The sequence below is a fragment of the Ambystoma mexicanum genome, chromosome 8 (genome assembly GCF_040938575.1).
Source record: "Ambystoma mexicanum isolate Mex_15411 chromosome 8, UKY_AmexF1_1, whole genome shotgun sequence".
Taxonomy (NCBI): domain Eukaryota; kingdom Metazoa; phylum Chordata; class Amphibia; order Caudata; family Ambystomatidae; genus Ambystoma; species Ambystoma mexicanum.
In genome coordinates this window covers 43,043,033-43,058,738 of record NC_090929.1, presented here as the reverse complement: position 1 = coordinate 43,058,738, position 15,706 = coordinate 43,043,033, and the positions used below count along the sequence as shown (strand labels likewise).

General features: G+C 45.9%; 1 protein-coding gene across 6 annotated transcripts in view; it reads right to left on the bottom strand.

Moving 5' to 3' along the window:
• Nucleotides 1-15,706, bottom strand: part of USP20 (ubiquitin specific peptidase 20) — a 587,649-nt gene that overhangs the window by 562,086 nt on the left and 9,857 nt on the right. The window contains exon 1 of one of the 6 annotated variants that reach the window (XM_069609239.1): nucleotides 1,841-1,862. The exons of the other annotated variants lie outside the window; for them this stretch is intronic. The gene's annotated coding sequence lies outside the window, so the exon portion shown is untranslated. Of the gene's footprint in view, nucleotides 1-1,840; nucleotides 1,863-15,706 lie in introns of those variants that run through there. 6 annotated transcript variants of the gene reach the window in all.

The window sequence follows — 15,706 nt, the reverse complement described above, 5'->3', positions numbered from 1 at the left end:
TCTGTCCCTAACTTCATTAAGTAGCGTTGGAGCCCAAATATCAACGTTAATAACCAATCCAAGAAAAGTGAAACAACTTCTGCAAAACGCAGATTGGGCAGCAACTATTAGCAAACTTTCCTCATATAGATTGTATGCACATATGATATCCTATTACAAATATCTGGGAAATATGGAACCATATTTGTACATCTTCCCTAATAGAGGTTACCAATACATCTATATGAGATTTAGATTTAATGTTTTACTCACTGGGGAAATTGTCTCCGCAAGAACTAAAGGGGCAGATTCATTGAATTTGTGTAGGTACTGCAATGCACAAGAGGTGAAAGAAACACTAAGACACTTGTTATTGGATTGTCCAAATTTGCTAGAAAAGAGAATACTCAATTTTTCAAACTTTGTATCAGATGTAACAAATGTAATCCCAAGACAAGTGTGGAAACATATGTTATTTGATAAGAAAGTCTCCCTGCAGTTAGCAATTGTAAGATTTTTTAAACTGGAGTGTGGTTTGACATGAAGGATGTAAAATATTGTAGGGAAATTTCATAGTCATAGAATTGAACTGTATTTCGTTTCATAATGGAAATAAGTATGTCTTCCTCTTTTAGAATTTGTATCTGTTGTTTTTACTTTCTTTTAACTGTCTTATTCATTTTAAATTGTGTTTTGTAAAGGTTTTGTTTAAAACCAAATAAAGATTATTATATTATATTTAGTGTGAGAAGTGTTTCCTAGATGGGGAGTGTGCAAGGTAATGAGATCGGATAATGGACCTCACTTTGTTAGTACAGTTTTCGAGCAGAGCAGCTTGTTGCTTGGTATAAAGCACATGTTTTCTTCGGCTTATCATCCGCAAGGAAATTGCATCTGTGAAAAGCTCAACAGCCTGTTAAAAGAAAGAATAGCCAAGTTGAAGATTACTCTGAAGAAAGGGTGGTTGCATTGCCTACCACTGGCATTATATGCATTGAGGAACCAACAAGGTTCTGACCACCATCGTAAGCGTCACGGAATTGTGACAGGAAGGCGAATGTGAACACCCCTGATGACTCCATCCGGAGTTAGAAGTGATGCTCACCCGACTTCAGAAGTTTTAGGATTGGAATTGCAAAACTATTTGAACTGTATGACTTCCAGTTTTTCTGTAATTTTAGGACAGTTGCAGAGATGAGGGTGGAGGGCAGTACAGAACACAGAAGGAGATGCTTCAACAACCCAACCTCCGGAATTTCATATTCCCAAACTTTACCCCAGAGATGCAGTCCTAGTTCGTAATGGGACAAGCCCAGGTTCAACGTTCCTTTTGTCATTGAGGACGTAACGCCATCTGCTGTCAAATGGCATGGTATGCGTGCTTGGATCTTCTTGGGAGATATAAAGATCTACTCTGGAGAAACCCCTCTGCCTACACCCCTCCACGAAGAAGCTACAATCATCGGGGAAGAACCACAGCACGTGCAGACGAGATCTATGACAAAGAAGGACGCATAACCTGACAAGTGGAAAGTGTGAAGAACCCTTTAGTTGGACTGTGGCTCGATTTTGGACAGTCCCTTTTGAGCTATAAATAAAAGGGTCAAAGGGCACATTCGAACACTGTGTACATCTTAGTTGCAGGGTTAAGGGAAGATCTGCATTCTTAAAGCCACAGTAGCTTATTGTCTTTGGACTGAGGCATACTTAAAGCCTTGATAGGAATAAGAATATGCTAGATTCTGATCGTGGATACAGCAATTGGAAGAGGGTACAATACCCCGATTCCTTCCACACAGAGTTCTTGTTTGGTTCTACTCATGGTGTTACCCATTGAAGACCTTTCCAGTCACATACTTACAAATTTTGAGTTGGTGTTACGTTCTTATACGTCACTGGTGGGGAGAACTTGCTGCATTCCAGCTTTCATTTGAGATCCTGACAATGAAAAAATAATACGAAGGTTGCTCACAGTCATTGCAGAACAATTCTTGAAGTTGCCAGAGTACAGTAAGAATGGCACAGATGCCCCTATCAGATGAAGCAGCTCATAGACTGGTCAGTGTGGTGTCGTTTCGGCTAATACAAGAGTTTCCACGTCTTGTTGGGAGGCATACTGATGTGCACACATTCCTTAGAGACCCAAGAAACACTGCAAATCTGAACATAATTTTGGAAAGTTTTATCATCCAGGTGAGCATCTATTCTGAAAGAAATCACAGAGCGGTGTAGAAACTTTTCTCTGTGGGACAGATCGAGGAAGTGAATGAAAGACAAAACTTTTTATGCATGCTGACAGGGAAGCAACATGTCATCTGGACTGAAGCAAATTTGAGGCATCGATTGGCAGCTGATATATGAAGCAGAGCTTGTAGAGGCTTGCAGAGGTCATTTTTCTTCACGATAAAGGAACATTTGCATCCCGACTGGTGAAAAAACTGGTTCCAGAGAGAAAGATAAAGTCATTTCTTAGTATCCAGAAAGCAGATAGTTAATCGAGGACGAATGCTGAAAGAAGACAGCAGCTTCCAGAAAGCAATCTAAAATGCAGAGCCATTAAAATGTGTTTTTCCTTCCTTAGCATCAAATGATCGAGATGGGGAATTTCAATAGTACCATTGTGTTGCCCCATGAGTACAGACGCACACATTATCCAAGAAGCAGATGTTGCAAAGGGACATACCTTTGTGTAATCTACACATGCATTGTATTCATACCAGTATTGCTTTCACTGACAGTGAGAACTGCATTTTATATAGGAGCACATGGGGCCAAGACTCCTGTATATGTTTCTGAGCGGAAGGAAAAGGTGCGCGTGGCAACTGCAAGGCAGCCTAGACCCTACATAGTTATTCCTGTCCCAAGAAAAGAGGGGAAGATACCTGAGCTTGAAATGGATGTTTATAGTAATCAATCACACACAGCACTTGTTTCAGAAAATGCTTTTAAACGCTGGAGATAGGGTTGGCGGATCAGGCAAAGTAAGGAGTTAATAAAGGTTGGCCCTACACTGATAATGCATGCAGACGCACCTGGTCCAGTGACAAGAAACCCAAGCACAAGTCCCAAAGAAAAGTCACACATAGAGATTAAAGCAGAAGCTTTATGGCCGTCATTAGCTGCTGCTAGAAAAAGACAGATGGATAGAGAAAGACTTGTTGAACTTTCTTCTACACAGGGAACCTGGATGGATGTTCCTGCAGACAAACCAGCCAGAAGAAGCTATGTGGGTACATTTAGAGACGTAGACATAGAAAACTACATGAAGAGTTTGAGAACCAAGAGAAGCACCCAAGAAGATAATTATGAACTGAATGATTATCTGGAGAGCACAGCACATTTGGGAAACAACATATGGTACCAACACATGAAAGAAGTTGGAAGAAAGACGTCAGATGAAGAAAGCTTCGTATGTTCACTCCTGCCATACAGCATGGGGAAGTCGAAGATCTTCATAGTCGTTGAAATAGATGTCCTAACTGCACACTGCAACTAGCTTTCTGTAGTACAAGAGGCCAGTTCATGGGTCGAACAGCCTCTCTCAAATGGGCAACTGAATGGACAGATCCAAATGAAGATGACTATATTCAAGATATAAAGACAAGAAACAATGCGAAGACAAAGAATCTTGTGATCAGATACGAGAAACCGGGAGTAAAAGGAACTGGAATAAGAAGAGAATTAAATAAAAAACTGAAAGTTCCAGGACAATCTACAGAAGACATCCGTAGATGGAAAAACAGAGGCCAGATGCAGATTTGGGGCACTGTTCTATCACCAGATGGCTGGGAAGGAGGAGTAGTAATCTGCAGAGACTGGGGAAGCATTTCGGTGCTGTACTGCCCCAGGGCAGGAGAAAGACTGATATGTTTTGGACATTTCTCCTCGGTGAAAGATAGTGAGCTAAAGAATCTGGGCAAGGCTCTTGCAACCAGGACTAATGTCTGGCAGACAGACTCCCAGGACCCCTCTTGTTAATTTGCATAATTTAAGTAGCTTTGGGTCTCAGCCTAAGTTACTATGGGAATCCAGACGTGGACCCCTTAGAGAGGCACAGCTCCACCTTACTGATGAGGCCCAACCAGACTGAAACACGTGTCTGGGGTTGCTGTTGGTACTCTTGTTCAGAGGAGAATTGCCCAGCATTTCGGTGCTGGACTGCCCCAGGGCAGGACAAAGACTGCTATGTTTGGGAAATGTCTTCTCTGTGAAAGATAGTGAGCTAAAGACTCTGGGTAAGTCTCTCGTAACCAGGACTAATGTCTGGCGGAGGGACTCCCAGGACCCATCCTTTTACCCGTTTATTGACCTAGGTTAATTGTTCTACATACGGTGTCATTGGTTTGTCTCATGTTTAAACTTATGCTTCTATCTTATTAATCTGTGTATTCTTGTAGTTAAAATGTAAAGCGCTTTGGCGTAAAGCGATATAAAAACTTAATAAATACAAATACAAAACTGTAGTACTACGTAGACCCCTGGCACATGATTAGGTGCTCAAAGATCTAGTTTAGGTCTCTTTTGAAACTAGTCATATAATAAAGACTGTGCTACTGAGACACCATTTGCAAACTTGTTATTAGTTGTGTCTACCTATATTGTCTTGTCCTTGCACTTTACTTTTTCTCCCCCCTTTTTTCTTCAATTAAGCAAAAAGAACCAATCATGGGCAAATGTATATATTATATGTTTTTTTGGATGTATGTATTCATTTTTTTGCATTGATATGGTTGATGATCATTGAATTGCTGATAAGATATCAAAGTGATTTTATTTCTGTAAAATAAAATAAATATAATACCTGTGAGTCACAGCTGTTCAAAAAAAAAAAACAAATGAATATGTTGTTTATGACCTTTTGAATAACCAAACTAAACTTTGGAGTCAGTTTTCCCCATAAACTTACCGGTGTAGTACCTAGCAGGGTGTCGGTAAATGCACCTGCCTCCACCACAGATGAAAAAAGGCAATTCATTCATTTCTGGTAATTTAAATTATTCCTGGCGGGGCATTTGTTTCCTTTGTATTAAGTTTAGACAAAGACAGACTTTTATTTTGGAATATTAGACGGCGGTCACTAGAAACATCATTTAAGGGAACCATCCCTTTAGCGTTAGGGCCAGTCAGGCATTCCGTAAACTCAGGAACCTTAGTAAATAAAGGTTTTTAAATGAATACTTTTGAGTCTGTGTTTCTCTTGATACCTTGCCTATCTCACATATTGTGTCAGGAGTGCACAATTGATAAAAGTTGAGATGCTACTCCTAATATTTCCATCTAGTGGGGAGAAGATTATTGTACAGGGAGAAGACCAAGATCGAGTCTTAGTAGTAAAACAATTTATTTTTGGCAAAATCATCATCCCAGTTAAACGCCAGGACTTGTTTTTTCAGAATCAACTCCTCCTCGATACACTTCCCTTATCCATATACCATACCATTTGAAACAGTGGGACCATCTTATTTTGAAGGTTATCAAGGAAAGACAAATCCTGGTGCACCAACATCCAGAACGCCCTCAACAATTAAATTTTAGGACTCCAAACTAAAATCGAAAACAAACGGCAACAACTCAACAACAATGTCACCAACCTTAACCTACCCACACCTAACTACACTACTAGCGCAGGCTTCTCGTTCAAAAAAGTCACCATACCGGAAGTTCAAAAAATCATGACATCCCTGAAACCCTCCAACTGTAAAGGAGACAGCTGCCCGGCTCAAATCATAAAAGATGCAGCCAGAGTGCTCTCCCCCTTCATCACCAAACTCATCAACCTATCCTTTACCAGCAGCTCCATCCCCAACAACCTAAAACAATCATGGGTTCTCCCCCTCCTGAAAAAACAATCCCTCGACCCGGCCACACCCACAAATTACAGGCCCATCACCACAGTCCCCTTCCTACTGAAAATCCTGGACAGAGTCGCCTACATCCAAATTCAGGAATACTTAGAATCCAACCAACTGCTAGGAATACGTCAATCTGGCTTCAGACCTCAACACGGAACTGAAACCGCCCTTGTTGATCTCAAAAGCCAGATTGATGAAATTAAAGACAAAGGCAATGCCGCTATCCTACTCCTCCTAGACCTCTCAGCGGCCTTTGACCTGGTCAGCCATGAGGTCCTCTGTAATCACCTTGCCACCGCAGCCCACTTCTCCTCCCCTGCCATCACATGGATACAATCCTTCCTGGCAAACAGAACCATGCGAGTCTTTTCCTCTACAGCTGCAGCAGACCCTATCCCCATCACATGCGGGGTCCCACAAGGCTCCTGTGTATCCCCCACTTTGTATAACATATTTACAAAGCCTCTATTTGACCAACTGGATCATCTGGGTGTCACCTACACAAACTACGCAGATGACACCCAGATACTCCTCACTATCTCTGGTAATTACCAAGAAGACTCCGCCCGGATCAACAAAATATTCTCCATCATTCAGGCATGGATGGCCTCCCATGGTCTCTGCCTGAATGATGAGAAGACAGAGCTCCTAATCGTCGGCTCCCCCAACACTCTAACTAAACTAGACCCTAGCTATAACAACATCACCATCGATGGTCATTCCATTCCCATAGCCAAAAGCGTAAAAACCCTTGGCTTCTATCTAGATGCCAACACCAACCTCAGCAAACACACCAATATGACCGCCTCAGCCGCTGCCTATACCGGCAAACTCATTAGGGCCAGCAGACCCTTCCTATCACCCAACAGCTGCCTCACCCTTGCCAGGGCCCTAATACAATCCAAACTGGATTACTGTAACAGCCTGTACCTTGGCGCTAATCAATCCGTACTCAATAAATTGCAGGTAATAAAAAATAACGCCTTACGCGCAGCCCTCAACATTCCCAGACAAGAGCATATCTCTGCCACTAGGAAAGCCTGCAAATGGCTCTCCATACGCCAAAAAATTGATCTAAAAATCATCTGCCTCACGTACAAAGCCCTCAATCACCTAGCACCACCTTATCTAGCCAATAAACTCACCCTGAAACCTGCCACCAGATTCACCAGATCCTCCAACTCTCTCTGCCTACTAGTGCCCAGGTTCCACCTAAAAAGAGCGGGAGGGGTAAGCTTCACAGTGCTTGCCCCCCAACTCTGGAACTCCCTACCGCTTAACATCAAAACTCAAAACTGTCGAATCCTTCCAGATCTTTAGGAAGCAGGTCATCAGCTGGCTGCTAAACAAAGAATGACACCACTAACTCTAGACCCGTGCGAATACTGGTTTAGACACTGTATTTATTCTGAAAATTGTATATTGTACGCACTGCATATGCTCTGTTTATTGACCACTGTATATATATGTATATATTATAAACCTGTACGAAGTATGCAACACACAGATACTTCTCAACTCTGTAACCAAATTCTTAAGAGCCCTTCTACCTCTGGGTTTGGAGCGCCATACAAATAAATAAAACAAACAAACAAACAAACAAACAAACAAGGTTAGATATCCCCACACTTATATCCAGACCAGCGGGTTAGGAGCAGCACTTGCAGGCCGGGAGTTAATAGCCATAGATCTTCGAACTGTCTTGTCTAAGCCCACATTCTATCCCCCAGAACAACTTCCTGAAAGTCAAAAAAGGTCCGGAGTAGGGATCTGATACCAGCTCTGAATTTTTTTCGGAATTAGGATCAGGAGGGAAGTCGGACAAAACCATCACTCTCACCGTAACTATGGCAGACATTGAAGAAGTCCTAACCCGCCTAGCAAACCATCAGATTGAGGCAGAGAACCGGTTTAAAACGGGACTGAAGAAACTGTTAGCAATCTAGGTAAAAAAAAAACAGTATTCCCCAGGGATTCCTGCAACCTTACAAGGAGGGCGAAGACTTAGAAAATGCCTTTCTAAATGTTGACCGGTTGGCAACCCAGTCTCAATGGAGTGATGAGTTGAAGCTTAGGACCCCTTCTGAAAGGTGAACTTCAGACATCATACCAACTCCTGAACCTTCCTGGTACAGCCGCCTTTTCGGAGATTAAGGAAGCCCTCTTGCAAAGAGTAGGACTAGCTAGTAGCTTCTATCGCCACAAGCTGAGTAACCTAAAATTAAATCCAACAGATTTTGAAGGAACTTTTGGGTTGATATCACTTAGAACCCCCGCGACCTGATTAAATGCAAAAATGTGCACTGTCACATTGGTGTGCCATAGAAGGGAGACTTCGAGTTCCTCAACTCTGTTTGTTTAATTAGGAAACCAGGCTGCTGTGGTCACACCTTATTACTGCGCCAGAAAGAAAATTATGCTGGAGACTAAGTCCAATTGCTGTTGTGTGATAAGAAAATTTAATTGATCTGCCCTATGGATTACACGTGTTTCGGCAAGGTGCCTTTCTGAAATTAGGGCTTATCCAACTTTATTTCTCTTGATCATTACTGGAAGTGTAATAACTGGGATCAATCCCAACTGCAAATATTGCCGCATCCCGCGTTCAAGCAAAGTGTTGCAACACGCAGATCAATTAAACTTTCTTATCACACAACAGCAATTGGACTTAGTCTCCAGCATAATTTTCTTTCTGGCGCAGTAATAAGGTGTGACCACAGCAGCATGGCTTCCTAAAATTAAATCCAGGTGAGACACGTATTGAACTAGGGGAGAAGAACTAACCATAGAGCGATTTATAAATTCACTACCACCGTTTCTCAAAAAAGGGTTATTGCAATTGAACAGACCTACTCTCACCCTGGCAATTGAAGCTGCTCAAAATTATGCAGAGGCCAATAAACATTTCCACTTCTTACATTAAAGTGATGAGTGGAGGGATAACCGATGGCCTACTCGTCCTTTTTCTTCCCATTCGAATATATTTAAGACCTCTATAAAAACTAAAGAACCTTTTGTTCAGGAGAGGTCTGATAAAAGCCCAGAAATCACGGGGCAGAGAGGAAATAAAACGAGAGGAAAACAAACCTAGTAGACCCATGACCCTTGTTTTCTTTTCCTGTAAATAACCCGGGCACTTGACCGGGAGTTGTCCTCAAAATCAGAAGGGTGAGTCAATGAAAATCGGGTGCCTAATAGTTGTTGAATGGGAAGAACTGGACAAAAATGTCGAGACTATGAGTGACTGCTACTGTGATGGCCCAACTTCATCCATTCATGAGCCTGCTATCATGAATGGGATCTCAGTGCAGGCCCTCGCAGACTCAGGGAGCAAACAAACCGCTATTCGGTCTGACCTAATCCCCTGTGATAACCTTAAACAAGCCAAGAAGGTTTGAAATACCTGTGTGCACAGAGATCAGGAAATCTACCCACGAATACCTGTTCCACTCGGATTAGGGACACTTATGAGATCATTCCGTCAGCAGTAATAACAGGCCTTATGGAGGAAGTCATCATTGGCTGGGATTTCCCTGGGGTTTCCTCCCTCATACAGAACATACAGGCTCCCAGTTTTTGTCCCCACCAACACTGGCAAAAATAACTTTTTTTGTCCTGACTCTGATAGTTGGACATGGTTTTCAGAATCCCAGAGCAATCCAAAGAACCTCCCTATTTCCAATAGCCCTACAGTGGGTGGCCAGTGTGCGTGGGGAAGGGTATGTGAGAAACCTAGAGGTATTCTCCATGTAGACCCGGAGAACCTTCTATTCAGGTAGCCTGGGGAGGGCCATCGCTTTTGGATCCAAACCCTGGGGTGGACAAGCGAGGGAGGATCACGTGGGTAGGGGTGACCAGGGATGCTCTCAGGAGAATACCCCAGGAGAGATGCGGTATTCCAATGGGACAATAGGTGGAGAAATCCCTTCAGATGAACACAGAAGCCCTTGTGGGTGCCCATTGGTACTAGTATACATAATGTGTGCAGAGTTCTTGGTGCCTATAGATGGGTCAGAAGTGAACAGAGGGGCATTGGTGCGCGTACATAAATCAGATGAGCTTAGAGGCCCTTGTGGCTGTGAATGGGCCAGCGGTATAAACAATGTACAGAGTGACCCTGGTGTGTATATATATATATATATATATATATATATATATATATATATAGGAGAAACACCAACTTAACCATAACTACATGGCCACTACCGTGCCATGATATATATATATATATGGGTCAGAGATGAAGAGAGAGCCTGGGTGTTTGTACATGCTACAGATGTATACACAATGTGCAGAGTGGCTATGGTGTGTGCATGGGTCAGAGATGAAGAGAGAGGCCTGGGTGTGTGTACATGCTTCAGATGTATAAACAATGTGCAGAGTGGCTATGGTGTGTGTGTGTGTGTGTATATATATATGGGTCAGAGATGAAGAGAGAGGCCTGGCTGTTTGTACATGCTGCAGATGTATACACAATGTGCAGAGTGGCTATGGTGTGTGCATGGGTCAGAGATGAAGAGAGAGGCCTGGGTGTGTGTACGTGCTTCAGATGTATAAACAATGTGCAGAGTGGCACTGGGGTGTGCATGGGTCAGAGATGAAGAGAGAGGCCTGAGTGTGTGTACATGCTGCAGATGTATACACAATGTGCAGAGTGGCTATGGTGTGTGCATGGGTCAGAGATGAAGAGAGAGCCTGGGTGTGTGTACATGCTTCAGATGTATAAACAATGTGCAGAGTGGCACTGGGGTGTGCATGGGTCAGAGATGAAGAGAGAGGCCTGAGTGTGTGTACATGCTTCAGATGTATACACAATGTGCAGAGTGGCACTGGTGTGTGCATGGGTCAGAGATGAAGAGAGAGGCCTGGCTGTTTGTACATGCTGCAGATGTATACATAATGTGCAGAGTGGCACTGGTGTGTGCATGGGTCAGAGATGAAGAGTAAGGCCTGGGTGTGTGAACATGCTGCATGTGTATACACAATGTGCAGAGGGGTAATGGTGTGTGCATGGGTCAGACATGAAGTGAGAGGCCTGGGTGTGTGCACATGCTGCAGATGTATACACAATGTGCAGAGTGGCTCTGGTGTGTGCATGGGTCAGAGATGAAGAGAGAGACCTGGTGTGTGTACATGCTGCAGATGTATACACAATGTGCAGAGTGGCTCTGGTGTGCGCATGGGTCAGAGATGAAGAGAGAGGCCTGCGTGTGTGTACATGCTGCAGATGTATACACAATGTGCAGAGTGGCACTTGTGTGTGCATGGGTCAGAGATGAAGAGAGAGACCTGGTGTGTGTACATGCTTCAGATTTATACACAATGTGCAGAGTGGCACTGGGGTGTGCATGGGTCAGAGATGAAGAAAGAGACCTGGTGTGTGTACATGCTTCAGATGTATACACAATGTGCAGAGTGGCACTGGGGTGTGCATGGGTCAGAGATGAAGTGAGAGGCCTAGGTGTGTGCACATGCTGCAGATGTATACACAATGTGCAGAGGGGCACTGGTGTGTGCATGGGTCAGAGATGAAGAGTAAGGCCTGGGTGTGTGAACATGCTGCATGTGTATACACAATGTGCAGAGGGGTAATGGTGTGTGCATGGGTCAGAGATGAAGAGAGAGGCCTGGTGTGTGTACATGCTGCAGATGTATACACAATGTGCAGAGGGGTAATGGTGTGTGCATGGGTCAGACATGAAGTGAGAGGCCTGGGTGTGTGCACATGCTGCAGATGTATACACAATGTGCAGAGTGGCTCTGGTGTGTGCATGGGTCAGAGATGAAGAGCGAGACCTGGTGTGTGTACATGCTTCAGATTTATACACAATGTGCAGAGTGGCACTGGTGTGTGCATGGGTCAGAGATGAAGAGAGAGGCCTGGGTGTGTGTGCATGCTGAAGATGTATACACAATGTGCAGAGTGGCTCTGGTGTGCGCATGGGTCAGAGATGAAGAGAGAGGCCTGCGTATGTGTACATGCTGCAGATGTATACACAATGTGCAGAGTGGCACTTGTGTGTGCATGGGTCAGAGATGAAGAGAGAGACCTGGTGTGTGTACATGCTTCAGATTTATACACAATGTGCAGAGTGGCACTGGGGTGTGCATGGGTCAGAGATGAAGAAAGAGACCTGGTGTGTGTACATGCTTCAGATGTATACACAATGTGCAGAGTGGCACTGGGGTGTGCATGGGTCAGAGATGAAGAGAGAGACCTGGTGTGTGTACATGCTGCAGATGTATACATAATGTGCAGAGTGGCACTGCGGTGTGCATGGGTCAGACATGAAGAGAGAGACCTGGTGTGTGTACATGTTGCAGATGTATACACAATGTACAGAGTGGCACTGGGGTGTGCATGGGTCAGAGATGAAGAGAGAGGCCTGGGTGTGTGTGCATGCTTCAGATGTATACGCAATGTGCAGAGTGGCACTGGGGTGTGCATGGGTCAGAGATGAAGAGAGAGACCTGGGTGTGTGTGCATGCTGCAGATGTATACACAATGTGCAGAGTGGCACTGGGGTGTGCATGGGTCAGACATGAAGTGAGAGGCCTGGGTGAGTGTACATGCTGCAGATGTATACACAATGTGCAGAGTGGCACTGGGGTGTGCATGGGTCAGACATGAAGTGAGAGGCCTGGGCGTGTGTACATGCTGCAGATGTATACACAATGTGCAGAGTGGCACTGCGGTGTGCATGGGTCAGACATGAAGTGAGAGGCCTGGGGGTGTGTGCATGCTGCAGATGTATACACAATGTACAGAGTGGCACTGGGGTGTGCATGGGTCAGACATGAAGTGAGAGGCCTGGGCGTGTGTACATGCTACAGATGTATACACAATGTGCAGAGTGGCACTGCGATGTGCATAGGTCAGACATGAAGTGAGAGGCCTGGGCGTGTGTGCATGCTGCAGATGTATACACAATGTACAGAGTGGCACTGGGGTGTGCATGGGTCACAGATGATGAGGGAGGCCTGGGCGTTTGTGCATGCTGCAGATGTATACACAATGTACAGAGTGGCACTGGGGTGTGCATGGGTCAGACATGAAGTGAGAGGCCTGGGCGTGTGTACATGCTGCAGATGTATACACAATGTGCAGAGTGGCACTGCGGTGTGCATGGGTCAGACATGAAGTGAGAGGCCTGGGTGTGTGTGCATGCTGCAGATGTAAACACAATGTACAGAGTGGCACTGGGGTGTGCATGGGTCACAGATGATGAGGGAGGCCTGGGCGTGTGTGCATGTTGCAGATGTATACACAATGTGCAGAGTGGCACTGCGGTGTGCATGGGTCAGAGATGAAGAGAGAGGCCTGGGCGTGTGTGCATGCTGCAGATGTATACACAATGTGCAGAGTGGCACTGGGGTGTGCATGGGTCAGAGATGAAGAGAGAGGCCTGGGTGTGTGTGCATGCTGCAGATGTATACACAATGTGCAGAGTGGCACTGGGGTGTGCATGGGTCAGATATGAAGAGAGAGACCTGGTGAGTGTACATGCTGCAGATGTATACACAATGTACAGAGTGGCACTGGGGTGTGCATGGGTCGGAGATGAAGAGAGAGACCTGGTGTGTGTACATGCTGCAGATGTATACACAATGTGCAGAGTGGCAATGGGGTGTGCATGGGTCACAGATGATGAGGGAGGCCTGGGTGTGTGTACATGTTGCAGATGTATACACAATGTGCAGAGTGGCACTGCGGTGTGCATGGGTCAGAGATGAAGAGAGAGGCCTGGGTGTGTGGCATGCTGCAGATGTATGCAGAGTGGCACTGGGGTGTGCATGGGTCAGAGATGAAGAGAGAGGCCTGGTGTGTGTACATGCTTCAGGTGTATACACAATGTGCAGAGTGGCACTGGGGTGTGCATGGGTCACAGATGATGAGGGAGGCCTGGGTGTGTGTACATGTTGCAGATGTATACACAATGTGCAGAGTGGCACTGCGGTGTGCATGGGTCAGACATGAAGTGAGAGGCCTAGGCGTGTGTGCATGCTGCAGATGTATACACAATGTGCAGAGTGGCACTGGGGTGTGCATGGGTCAGACATGAAGTGAGAGGCCTGGGTGTGTGTGCATGCTGCAGATGTATACACAATGTACAGAGTGGCACTGGGGTGTGCATGGGTCAGACATGAAGATAGAAACCTGGTGTGTGTACATGCTGCAGATGTATACACAATGTGCAGAGTGGCACTGGGGTGTGCATGGGTCAGAGATGAAGAGAGAAACCTGGTGTGTGTACATGCTGCAGATGTATACACAATGTGCAGAGTGGCACTGGTGTGTGCATGGGTCAGACATGAAGTGAGAGGCCTGGGTGTGTGTGCATGCTGCAGATGTATACACAATGTGCAGAGTGGCACTGCGGTGTGCATGGGTCAGACATGAAGTGAGAGGCCTGGGCGTGTGTACATGCTGCAGATGTATACACAATGTGCAGAGTGGCACTGGGGTGTGCATGGGTCAGACATGAAGTGAGAGGCCTGGGCGTGTGTACATGCTGCAGATGTATACACAATGTGCAGAGTGGCACTGGGGTGTGCATGGGTCACAGATGATGAGGGAGGCCTGGGCGTGTGTACATGTTGCAGATGTATACACAATGTGCAGAGTGGCACTGCGGTGTGCATGGGTCAGAGATGAAGAGAGAGGCCTGGGTGTGTGTGCATGCTGCAGATGTATACACAATGTGCAGAGTGGCACTGCGGTGTGCATGGGTCAGACATGAAGTGAGAGGCCTGGGCGTGTGTACATGCTGCAGATGTATACACAATGTGCAGAGTGGCACTGGGGTGTGCATGGGTCAGACATGAAGTGAGAGGCCTGGGCGTGTGTACATGCTGCAGATGTATACACAATGTGCAGAGTGGCACTGGGGTGTGCATGGGTCAGACATGAAGTGAGAGGCCTGGGTGTGTGTACATGCTGCAGATGTATACACAATGTGCAGAGTGGCACTGCGGTGTACATGGGTCAGACATGAAGTGAGAGGCCTGGGCGTGTGTACATGCTGCAGATGTATACACAATGTGCAGAGTGGCACTGGGGTGTGCATGGGTCAGACATGAAGTGAGAGGCCTGGGCGTGTGTACATGCTGAAGATGTATACACAATGTGCAGAGTGGCACTGGGGTGTGCATGGGTCACAGATGATGAGGGAGGCCTGGGCGTGTGTACATGTTGCAGATGTATACACAATGTGCAGAGTGGCACTGCGGTGTGCATGGGTCAGAGATGAAGAGAGAGGCCTGGTGTGTGTGCATGCTTCAGATGTATACACAATGTGCAGAGTGGCACTGGGGTGTGCATGGGTCAGAGATGAAGAGAGAGGCCTGGTGGGTGTGCATGCTTCAGATGTATACACAATGTGCAGAGTGGCACTGGTGTGTGCATGGGTCAGACATGAAGTGAGAGGCCTGGGTGTGTGTGCATGCTGCAGATGTATACACAATGTGCAGAGTGGCACTGGGGTGTGCATGGGTCAGACATGAAGTGAGAGGCCTGGGTGTGTGTGCATGCTGCAGATGTATACACAATGTGCAGAGTGGCACTGGGGTGTGCATGAGTCAGACATGAAGTGAGAGGCCTGGGTGTGTGTGCATGCTGCAGATGTATAGACAATGTGCAGAGTGGCACTGGGGTGTGCATGGGTCAGACATGAAGTGAGAGGCCTGGGTGTGTGTGCATGCTGCAGATGTATACACAATGTGCAGAGTGGCACTGGGGTGTGCATGGGTCACAGATGATGAGGGAGGCCTGGGTGTGTGTGCATGTTGCAGATGTATACACAATGTGCAGAGTGGCACTGGGGTGTGCAAGGGTCAGACATGAAGTGAGAGGCCTGGGTGTGTGTGCATGCTGC